An 11,642-nucleotide genomic window follows, 5' to 3' on the forward strand; every position below is an offset into this window, starting at 1 on the left:
TGAGACATTTTTAGCATTCTAGATTTTATTGTACCATTTAACCTTTCCACCTTCCCACTGCTCTGAGGATGGTATGGGGTGTGGAAGGCTAGTGTAACCCCTAAGGCTGCCCATATTTATTTGGTCACCGAGGCCGTGAAAGGCAGTGAAAGCGAAGCTGGCCCCTGATCCCTCTCTATGACCTCTGGGACACCATATCTGCACACTATTTCCGTTAAAAGTAATTTTATCCATGGTTTTTGCTGTCATGTTGGTTACAGGCCATGCTGGCCATGCTGAGAACATGTCAATGACAATCAATGCATATTCATATGGGGCCACTCTTCGGCATCTGGATGTGGTTGATCTGTATCCTTTGAAAGGGGCACTGGGCCTTTGCTAAATGCTTCAAAGGTACCTTTTCCATTCTTCCTGGATTACATTTAGCACAGATGGTGCATGACTTGCAAAAATTGTTGGTAAGTGGAGTAATCCCAGGAGCTAAGTAGTATTTGTTGATCAGGGCGTTCATCAAAGTTTTTGACAGATGGGGGGCGTGGCCGGCCGGAACCGAGGACGGACGTGTTTTAGCACAGCTCCGCCGGGCCTATCTCTATCTACTGCCATCCTCAGCTTCTAAGTGCCCTACACACCAAAAACTTACCTCACCTTGCTCCTCACAGGACTCCCCACCAGTTGGGCTGCTTTTGGGAGTCCTCATCCTCCCGTACGCTGCAGGATTCCACCCGTTTCGGCCGCTGGGGGCCGCCTCGCCGAGCGCCATTTTGCGGCCTACTAGGCCTCAAGAATCCCCGGACTTTCCTGCGGGACGCCCGGATCCGCTGCCGGATCGAACGCATCCCGCCGCCGCACCGCTACATCCGCTGCATGTGGGAACCTCCTGGGATCCTCAACTCTGCTTCCACCCGGCCTGGTGAGTCCTCCTGTGGGGATAACTGCTCTGCTCCAAACATCCAGCTGCCAGCTCTCCTCCAAGCCTCTCCTCCCTATCCCACATCCTCCAGACCCTGCTGACCCTGCTGGGATACCCCCACAGATCCCTGAGAACTGACCCATTGCCACCAGTATCCCACCCCATCAGGCACTCCTCATCACTAACAGCTCTCTCCCAGCAAGGCCCTGGCTTCGGCCTATACTGGAGCATAGAGGCCATCTTGCTACACCCTGCTACACCCTGTTCTTCATAGCTCATAACTCCGCAGGGTGTGGGCCTTATTTCAACCTCATTCCATACTAACTCCAGGGCATGGCTAGCCCCTAATTGAGATGCCTGTCTGAGTCATTACCTCCATTCCATAGCGGGGAGACAAGCTACTCACAGCTACTGCATACCCCGTGCAGGCATACAGCCTGGACTGAGACACACACCCGGACTCCAGGGCATGTCGAAGAAGCGACAGAAACCCCCTGCGCCGCGCCGCCTCACTCATTATTACACGTCTGCCACCATGCAGGAGGCTCAAGATGGCGCCGGCTCCGGGAGCTCTCGCAGGTCCTCTCCCAGCCCTCAACGCTCCAATGGGAAACCCCATCCTCGTCATGCAGAAGAGGACACCAGCACTCTCCAAGGGACTGAGATGGACACCCTCCCACCACCACCTATGCCGCTGGGCACACCTCACGCTGATAGAGGTAAGAGATTGGCCTCTTCCCCTGCACAATCCCCAGGCAAGGAACCTCACGCGAAGAAGCAGCTCTGGTCTGCAATTGTGGCAGGTGGTCAGAATGCAGACCGAACACCCTCTCTTGCTGCAGTCCCAGTATCAGATAACCCAGTTTCAGAAGCCACGTTAAAGACTATGCTGCTCACACTCCAAACTGATCTCCACAGAGAACTGCAATTCTCGTTGTCCCAGATTCACGACAGAGTGGATTGCCTGGAGGAGAGAACAGATACCATCGAGGAGACGTTGCAAGACTATTCCAAAGCCCACAATGAACTTTTGGATGCACATGACCATCACTCCGCAGAAATCCACCGTTTAAAGTTAAAAATGGCGGACTTGGAAGATCGCGCTAGGCGCAATAATATCAAATTCAGAGGGGTCCCGGAATCAGTTAAGCCACCGGACATCATTCCATACCTACAGCAACTATTTACCACACTGGTGCCTCATCTGAGCAACACTGACATTTTAATTGACCGGGCCCACAGAATTTCTAAACCCTCTCATCTGCCTGATGACGTCCCCAGAGACATTCTAGCGCGCATCCATTTTTTTCACATTAAGGAACAGATCCTTGCCACTACCAGATTATCAAAGTCTCTACCACCTCCCTACAACGATGTCAAATTGTTCACAGACCTCTCTCCGGCCACGATGGAACTTCGCAGAACTTTCTCTCCAGTCACATCCATCCTGCAACAAAAAAAGATCGCCTACAGGTGGGGCTTCCCCACGAAACTATTGGTGAGCTATCAGCAGCAAGTGATCCCCATCCTCAACCCCAAAGATGGCTATAAGAAATTAACCAATTGGGGTTTCCTCCCGCTACCCCCGAGAGACTCCCGCCGCACTAATGAGCATTTTTCTTCACTCCCTCCTGGAAAAGATGCTACTTCACGAAGAGAGCGCGAAACCTGACTCCGCGGTACACTCCGGTCCGAACATGGATCTCCCCGTTATGGACGGACTGACTCTTGCAAGTATATTGAGTTATTACTGTTTGCTTTAGTTTCTTTCAACTTGAACAACGTTACTGTTTGTTTGTTGGTGCACTCTTCCTCTTTACACCCCCCAAATTAGAGTGTGCTAGGCACACGAACAGATACCCGTATTCATACGGTTCTCCCCCTTAACACCCTTGCTCTCTTGTTTTGTTTTGTATTCATCCAGTTTTTTGTTTTCTATTTTTTATTAGAGGTTTGCAAACCCTGTTTTCACAGCACACACTTGATACTTATTGTATTGCCTTCTCTTCACTTGTATTCGCTACAGTAATCTCTTTCTGAGTCTTCCCTCTCCGTTGTCTCCCTATAGGCATGGCCCTCACGATCTCCACTATCAATGCCAAAGGCCTAAATTCCCCATTTAAGCGTAGCCTCCTCTGGAGAGAGGCGTCTAATCTCCGCTCTGACATCCTCTGTGTTCAAGAGACTCATTTTACACAAGCTGATCCCCCCAAATGTTCTAACAGACGCTACCCTCACACCTTTTTTGCGAATGCTTCACGGAAACAGAGGGGGGTGATGATAGCTGTCAGTGCCTCGGTAGACTTTGAGCTACACCAATTCGAGAAGGATGCAGAGGGGAGATACATAATTCTATCGGCCACAGTCAATACCCGTCCTCTAACCATTGTAAATGTATATGTTCCTCATGTTGCACAAAAAAAATTTTTTACTACCCTTACGGCCAAGCTAGCTCCGTACAGATCGTCACCATTAATTATATGCGGAGACTTTAACGGTCTCTCTGACCCCGCATTGGACTCAACTTCACACGCCAAGCATAGACCCTCTGCCCTAGCAGCTATGCTTGCCCGCGAAGACCTTTATGACTCATGGAGATGCATGCACGGCTCAGAGAGAGATTACACCTTTTTTTCCCCCCCCCATCAATCCTACTCCAGAATAGACCTGATTATCACAGATAAACATGTATTACAGTCAATTTCTGAATCAAGTATAGGACTTATCTCATGGTCCGACCACGCCCCTGTCACTATTAAACTAGCCCCGCTATCACAATCACCCAGGCACACTCTCTGGAGATTGAATTCATCCCTCCTTAATGATCCTAAACTTGCCTCCCAAATACATGCAGAACTCCTCTCCTATTTCCAATCCAATGACAATTCCGTTAATGACCACGCTATCATCTGGAATGCCCATAAAGCCTGCCTACGCGGCCTTTTCATTAAGTTGGGTGCACAGCAAAAAAAGGCCCGTGCGGCCACCACGACTACCTTGCTCCAACAGATTCGAACCTTGGAAGCCATAAACAAATCCTCCCCCTCGGACATGATCTCCGCTGACTTAAAAAACCTTAGGGCTAAACTTAGCGAACACCTCCACATGAAATTTGAATACTATATAAAACGCCTTAAGCTACAATCCTACTCCTCAGCGAACAAACCGACCGCATTTATGGCCAAACAGCTGAAACGACAACTCACTCACAAAAAAATTTCCTTTCTGACAAACTCCAATAAAACACGTATTACTAATCCCCTCGATATCGCCAACGAATTCAGCAGCTTCTATCATGCTCTTTACAACCTCAACACCACTGACCCCTCCCCCCCACCTTCCCAAGCCGATATAGCTAATTTCTTAGCGTCTGTATCGCTCCCTACGATCACCCCTGAACAACTGGACTCCTTATCGGCCCCCTTCCTCCCAGAAGAAATCCATTCTATCATTAAGAAGCTCCCCCTACATAAAGCCCCGGGCCCAGATGGCATTACCAACGAGTACTATAAGAAATATGCTGACATCATCGTACCCTATCTCTGCAAAACCTATAACCAATTTGCGAGCACTGGACAGATCCCCAAGGAATCCCTAGAAGCACTTGTAGTCACTATCCCTAAGCCAGGAAAACCTCCTGACAGCCCAGCGAACTATCGTCCCATATCACTCCTCAACACAGACACCAAAATTTATGCCAAACTTCTAGCCCAGAGACTAGCCGTAATTCTCCCAGACCTAATACATCGTGACCAAGTGGGCTTCGTCCCGGGAAGGCAGACAGCAGATGGAACCAGACGATTTGTCGACCTGATTCAATGGGTCGAATGTAAGCGAACGCCTTCTCTCTTCCTCTCTCTGGACGCAGAGAAGGCGTTCGATCGAGTCTCCTGGCCCTATATGGAGGCAGTCCTCCGCAAGGTAGGGCTTTCAGGCTCCTTCCTGTCAGCCATTCTGGGACTCTATACGCACCCTAGTGCACGGGTGTGGACCTCGGGCATAATATCGAACCCTTTTCAAATCACCAATGGCACCCGCCAAGGATGCCCTTTGTCCCCATTGATATTTGCCCTGGTAATGGAACCCTTGGCGCAGACTATCAGACAAAACCCCCAAATTAAAGGCATCACGGTGGCAGACACAGAACATAAAATTGGCCTCTACGCCGATGATGTTATCATTGCCCTCACAGACCCACTTACCTCACTCTCTGAGGTTCAACGCACGTTGGACTCCTTCAGTGCTGTATCAATGTACAAAGTTAACCATTCCAAATCTTTAATGCTGAATCTTGGCCTAGACCCACACACAGTGTCCCAAATTTCAGCAACGTCCTCTTTCATGTGGGCTACCAACTCTTTCCTCCCGTACCTAGGTATACAGCTGACATACCCCAGCTCCATTCTAGTAAGAACTAATCTTGAAACTCTACTGGGCAAACTTCACCGACTAACCAAAGACCTACTGACTACACCGGCTTCCTGGGCAGGTAGAATTGCACAAACCAAAATGTATCTACTCCCCCACATCCTCTACTTTTTCCGCTCCATCCCCCTCCCGCCCCTACAAGCCCATCTTAAAAAGCTCCAGGGGATACTTAACGCTTTCATTTGGCAACATAAACACCCCAGAATTAGAAATACTATCCTCCTGACACCCACTCGCTTTGGTGGCATGGGGGCCCCTAATCTCAAAGCATATTACCGAGCTGTCCTACTAGATCAACTCAAAACATGGTGGTCCTCAGACCTACAACCTACTTGGAAGCAAATAGAACTTGCTACTTTAATGACAGACCCAATCAATATTTTGACAGCTATCTGGCTGCGCTTTAAGCCTTCTCGTTACCCACTTGACTCAATTAACGCATCCCTTAGAGTATGGCAAACATACTTTCAAAACACTGCTCATGTCTCTCTGACGCTTCTTCCACTGGTCCCCCTAGAAGCCCTCCAAGTATTCTCCCCCGATCTCCCTGTAGGGGTCTGGGTCGCAGCTGGGATTACTAATCTGAACACATTATTTTCTTCAGCAACTCTCCTACCCTTCTCCCAACTACAACACAACTATCGTGTCCCCTCCACAACATTCTTCTTATATCTCCGGATCAGGTCCATCCTAGCAAATCTCTCTCTTTCCTCCAAGAACTCACTCAAGGATCCCCTGCTTCAATTTTTTGGGAATAAATCTCAAAAAAAGGGAGGCATTTCACTCATCTACAAAATACTCACCTCGCCAGACCCAGAAGTTGACCCTGCACGCACTGCATACTGGTCATCTAAATTGCAACACGTAGTTCCCCCAGAAACTTGGCAGAAAGCTCTGAATGCTCCGACACGCTTCTCTCACTGCATCTCACATTGGGAATCTCTGATGAAACTTTACCACGGTTGGTACTACACACCGACCAGACTGGCTAAAATTTTTCCCTCTTCCTCACCTAATTGTTGGAGGAACTGCGGTGATAGAGGTACATTACTACATATCTGGTGGAGCTGCCCCTATATACAACCATTCTGGAAAAAAATCAAAAACCTAATACACCAGATTTGTAAAATAACTTTCCTGCTCTCTCCCACTGACTTACTACTAGGTCTATCTGTCCTCTCGTGGCCGCACCACCTACACGCCTTACTGACCCACATCCTTATCGCCGCCCGACTAGCTATTGCAAAAAGTTGGAAATCTGTTCATTCCCCGACCCTGAAACAAGTCCTTATACTGCTGAATAACCATTTTGTATTAGAATACGCCTTTGCTAAAGCTAACCTCACAACCGATAAATTCCTCTATGCCTGGAAACTTTGGATAGCAGACCCCAGGAGTAGCCCATTGCACTGAACATCCTGGGTATCGTATCATATCCATTTTATATCTCTTTCTAAAGCTTGATGTAACCCACACTCAAGAATATACCCAAAGTACCTATACTGAACCTACCCGTATATTTTTCTCCTGTCTGATTTTTCTCCCTCATTCAGTTTTCGTTTATACTATGTCCGCAAATCAAACTATGGTTATACCTGTTTTTATATTTTCATATTTGTACTCTTATATGTCCTCACTCATCCCTTTTGCAAACCTCCCCTTCCTTCAAAACCGAGTATCCTGTAAGAATTTTGATATGTTACTCTGTTATACACCATATTTGCACACCTGTATCTGTATGTACTCTACCTGTTTGACAAGTTTACTGCCAGGGTATGCCCATTTGGCTATGTATCTTTTTGCTGATTTTTCTTTTCATCTTATAATAAAAATTTACAGTTAAAAAAAAAAGTTTTTGACAGATGAGAGACACCGTGGGCCCACTGTACCACTACAGGGAACATTGATCGTGGCAGACACGATCTCTTGTTCAATTCCATGATCCCTTCAATTTCTGTAGCTCCTTTCTTTATCCACATATCTTTCTCTTCTTTGTCAACCGCTTCTTGTTGCTCCTTGAGATAGGTCCTACTCACAGGAGGGTTTTGTAGAATCATGGTGGTCTGTACAGTTTCCTGAGGGGTGTCCACTGTATCATCCAGGATGGGTGCATTCACTCTGCTGATCACTTCTAACGTTCCCTTTGCAGCTTGTTTCGCAGTGGTATCTGCCAGGTGGTTGCCTCCTGCTTCTTGAGAATTCAGCTTGCTGTGCGCCTTTACCTTAAGTATAGCCATTTGTGCTAGGAGTAGGGCATCCATTAAGTCCCTGATAGCTGCACTGTGTTTTACAGGTGTACCTGCTGTAACCCTCTGGTTTTCCAAATGACCTTGAAATTGCAGGCAACACCGAGGGCGTATCTTGAGTCTGTATGGATGTTAGCTCTTTTCCTTCTGCCAACTTACATGTCATTGTTAGGGACTGGAGTTCTGCTTCCTGGGCAGACATGGAGGAGGGTAATGCTGAAGCCTGAAGAACTGTATCTTCAGTGGTGACTGCGTATCCTGTATGGTACCATCCAGCGCTGTCTGCATACCTGGAACCATCCACAAAGACTGTCAAGTCAGGATTCTCAAGGGCCGTTTCACTAACTCTCGGTAGGTGTGAAGTCTCCATCTTCATTACCTCAAATCAGTCATTAGCGGCAAGGTGGGGATCATTTTCCTCAAGAAGTGGAAGTAGAGTGGATGGGTTAAGGGTAACACATCGGAGCAGAGTGATGTTATCGAGGAGAAGCAAGGCACACTGGAGACTGAGGTGTTTTGCTGAAGACAGGTGTTTGGGCTGTACTTGGTTTAGTATAGCAGTTATGTCATCAGGGGCAAGGAGGATTAAAGGATGGCCCAACACCAGGTCAGCAGTTTTGTCCAAAAGGGCTTGGGCTGCAAAGACGGCTCTGAGACAGGAGGGTCCCCCCTTGGCCACTGGGTCCAGTTGACAAGAGTAATAACTGATGGGTCTGAGCCTGTTGTCATGGGCCTGAGCCAAAACCCCTGTGGCATGTCTTTGTCTCTCTGAGACAGTTTGAAAATCTTTTCATAGTCTGGGAGGCCCAAAGCAGGGGCCGTGGATAGGATCTCCTTCAGAACTTCAAAATTGTCCCCCGCCTCTGAGGAAAGCTGGAAAGGATCAGATTTCAGGGCATCATAGAGAGGTTGCATCAAAAGGGAGGATTCCGGGATACAAGAGCGGCAGTAGGAGATTAATCCTAGGAAAGCATGTAGGGGCTTTTGACCTTGAGGCAAGGGGATGGCTTTGATTGCAGCAACTCTTTCTTCGGTGAGATGTTGAGTGCCTTGGGAGATGCAGTGACCTAGGGAAACCACGTTCTCTTTGCACCACTGGACCTTTTGCTTTGAAGCCTTGCATCCTTGATTGGCTACGTAGTGGAGGAGGCTTTCAGTGATAAAAGTCTACACCTCTTGGCAATCTGCTCCTGGCACTTCTCCTTTGCTTCCTTTGTTCTCTTAGCAAGGAGCTTGGCATACTCTGATGCTTCCTCCTTATTCTTCTGAGTGCGCTGCTTCTTCAGGGCAATACGTCTGCACTTGTGTTGAAGAACTCTAGGTGTTAAAAGATGCTGGATCTTGGGGGCCTTAGTCCTGGTCTTCTTACAGGTTGAAGAGCTTGCGGACTCTGTTTGCCTTTTAGGCTTCAAACGACGTGGAACAGTGTTGTCTGTGAGGCCAGGGATGTCCTTGTCACCTTTCCTGACAATCACCAAGTTCAACACACTTAAAGAGGAAGTAAAGGAAAAATAAAAAATAAAAAAAACACACTCTGTAAGGCAAAGGCATAATGAGCTAGTATGCATAGCATACTAGCTTATTATGAACAACTTACCTGAGAATGAAGCCCCCGAAGCGGTCCTCCGTCTTCCTCTTTGCCGCTGACATGGATCCCAGAGCGACTTCCAGGTCTCGCTGCTCCGGCGCTATGATTCGCCGGAGCCGCGATGACGTCACTCCTGCGCATGCGCACAGGAGCCAACACGAGCGGCATATCACCACGATCTGCAGCCTGCCCAGTGCGCCTGTGCGCCACTGTCTATGACGCATGCACCGGAGACAGCGGTGGCTGTCTTTGGGTAAATATCTCCTAAACCGTATAGGTTTAGGAGAAATTTCTTGGACCTACAGGTAAGCCTTAATCTAGGCTTACCTGTAGGTCTAAGTGGTTTGTAAGGGTTTACAACCACTTTAAGTTGGCATTTACAATACAGCCATGCATAGACTTGTATTAGGGCTCACCAGTCCTCCCGGGGCCATAACAGGAGTGACCCTTGCTCAATAGCAGACAAACATGGCCGTGGGTGAGAACTCCCTGTTTCATGGGGAAATCTTGCTTATCGTTGCCTCTGCTGATGCGCACAACATATCCCATCCATTCCTCACTCAAAGGATCAGCTGAAACTTCTGTGGCCATGTGTTTCTCATAAAAAGTATGTAGCTTGCGTTCATCGTCAACTTTAATCGGATTCTGGCAGCCATTGGCTGGGAAAGAGATATTAAGCTTCATGTCAGCACAGCCTATCGCAGGTCGCTAGCTGGAAAGAGGAGAGAGGAAGCAGATAAGAGGCTTTCAGAGAAGTTTGAGGTGTCACCACGTTGGAGGGTATCTGCACAAAGCAGGAGGTCATCTACATACTGAAGGAGTACAATGTCTGGTTGTAACTTCATCCAGGTGTCCAGGATGAGGGCCATTGCCTTGGATTGTATTGGGAGGGAGAGTTCTGGGCACCTTGTGGCATAACAGTCCAGGTGTAGCAAGCAGGTGACACAGGCTTGCCTGAATCCTAGTGGAGAACACACATGTGATCCAGAGAAAGGAGGGTGGTGGGCAAGGTGAGCAGTCATGTCCCTGGTACTGAGCAGGCAGACTTCCGGGTCTTCAGCTCTGGTGTTCCCTTCTGGAGTGAACATGGTGTGTCAGAGGCCATCATGAGAGGAGCTACCTTTTTACTGCTCTGTGCAGATTCTAGAACCTTTGCTACTAATAACAACATCTCAAGATCCATTACTCTATACTCTGGGCGTGATAGGAGCAGACCCTTTTGTATTGACGCTTTAAGACCTAAGACAAATGCGGCATGTTTGTATACTTTGTTCAACATGCTAATACCCAAATCAGTAAACATTTGGTTGCTAGGGGTTCCTTCAGCATTGGGCAATTTCTGCCTCTCATATAAGTTCCCACAGACACCATTGATCTTTTTAGCTATTTGTAAGGAGGTAATTCTTAACAGTAACCACAAGTGTAAGGACCATTCTTCCCACTGACCATCACACTAATGTATCATGAATTGTAGATTTCAAATTTTTAGCAGGGGTTCCCCGAGACCGGAGAACTATTTCAAGGATTCCTCTCTGTTGAAAAGGTTGAGAAAGGATGTTATAGTGTAAAGGATTATGCAACTTTAAATCGCTTCCTTTTTTTTTACTGAGCACAATTCATCTGGCATGACGCCCAGAATATATATAAATTCCCCATTATAATATTCTTAAAACTTGTATCTGGTTAAAAATCACATTTTAAAATCCCCAGTTATTGCTAATACAGCTTAAACACAATTAAAACCATTTGCAGAAATATAGCACATTTGCTACATTTGCTGTTGTTAGAAAAGATGCACCTTTCAACTTCAATAATGCAAGGATAGGCAACTACAACTGAAAAAGTCCTTAGTATATAAATTGATTTGCTACTTTGATTGTAATATGTCCCGGAGGACAAAGCACAGCCGGAGAGGTGTCACTTGGAAAAGAGGGGCAGTAGACGAAGGGCAGTGTCTACTTCCTGGGGACCAGACGTCATTATAGGGTGGTGGCTGACTACTTGACTTCCTCTTTTCTGGTTTTCTATACACATATACAATATGACCATTTTGATTATTTTGATTAATTTCATGTTCTGTAAACCCTTCTTCATGAACAGTGATGGACGAACTTCCGACGGGACGTTTCGCGAACGCGAACCGCTAACGCGGCCGATAGTTCGCGAACCGTAACGTTCGCGGCAGGCCCCATTGACTTCAATGGGAGGCGAACTTTGCAAACCTACAGGTCATATTTGCAGCCACAAAATAATTACTAGCTGTGCACACATAGTCCCACAACATGGCCAATGACATAACACATGTATGAGGTGAATCTGGGATCGACAACTACAAGCATTCTTTTTTTATATGTGAAATTGTGACAATGCAGGACTGTGGAGCACATGAAGGCAATGGAGGAGAGGGAAGGTCAGGGTAGGGAAAGAAGAGGGTGCAGGAGATGATCACCAGCACCGTGATATAGAG

At 47.3% G+C, this 11,642-nt stretch overlaps 1 pseudogene; it reads right to left on the minus strand.

Moving 5' to 3' along the window:
- Positions 1–8,720: 8,720 nt before the first annotated feature.
- On the minus strand, positions 8,721–9,859 carry LOC143962138 (small ribosomal subunit protein eS6 pseudogene; annotated as a pseudogene).
- Positions 9,860–11,642: the final 1,783 nt, after the last annotated feature.

Source organism: Lithobates pipiens, unplaced genomic scaffold (genome assembly GCF_037356315.1).
Source record: "Lithobates pipiens isolate NorthernLeopardFrog02 unplaced genomic scaffold, aLitPip1_a1.2 Scaffold_8, whole genome shotgun sequence".
Taxonomy (NCBI): Eukaryota; Metazoa; Chordata; class Amphibia; order Anura; family Ranidae; genus Lithobates; species Lithobates pipiens.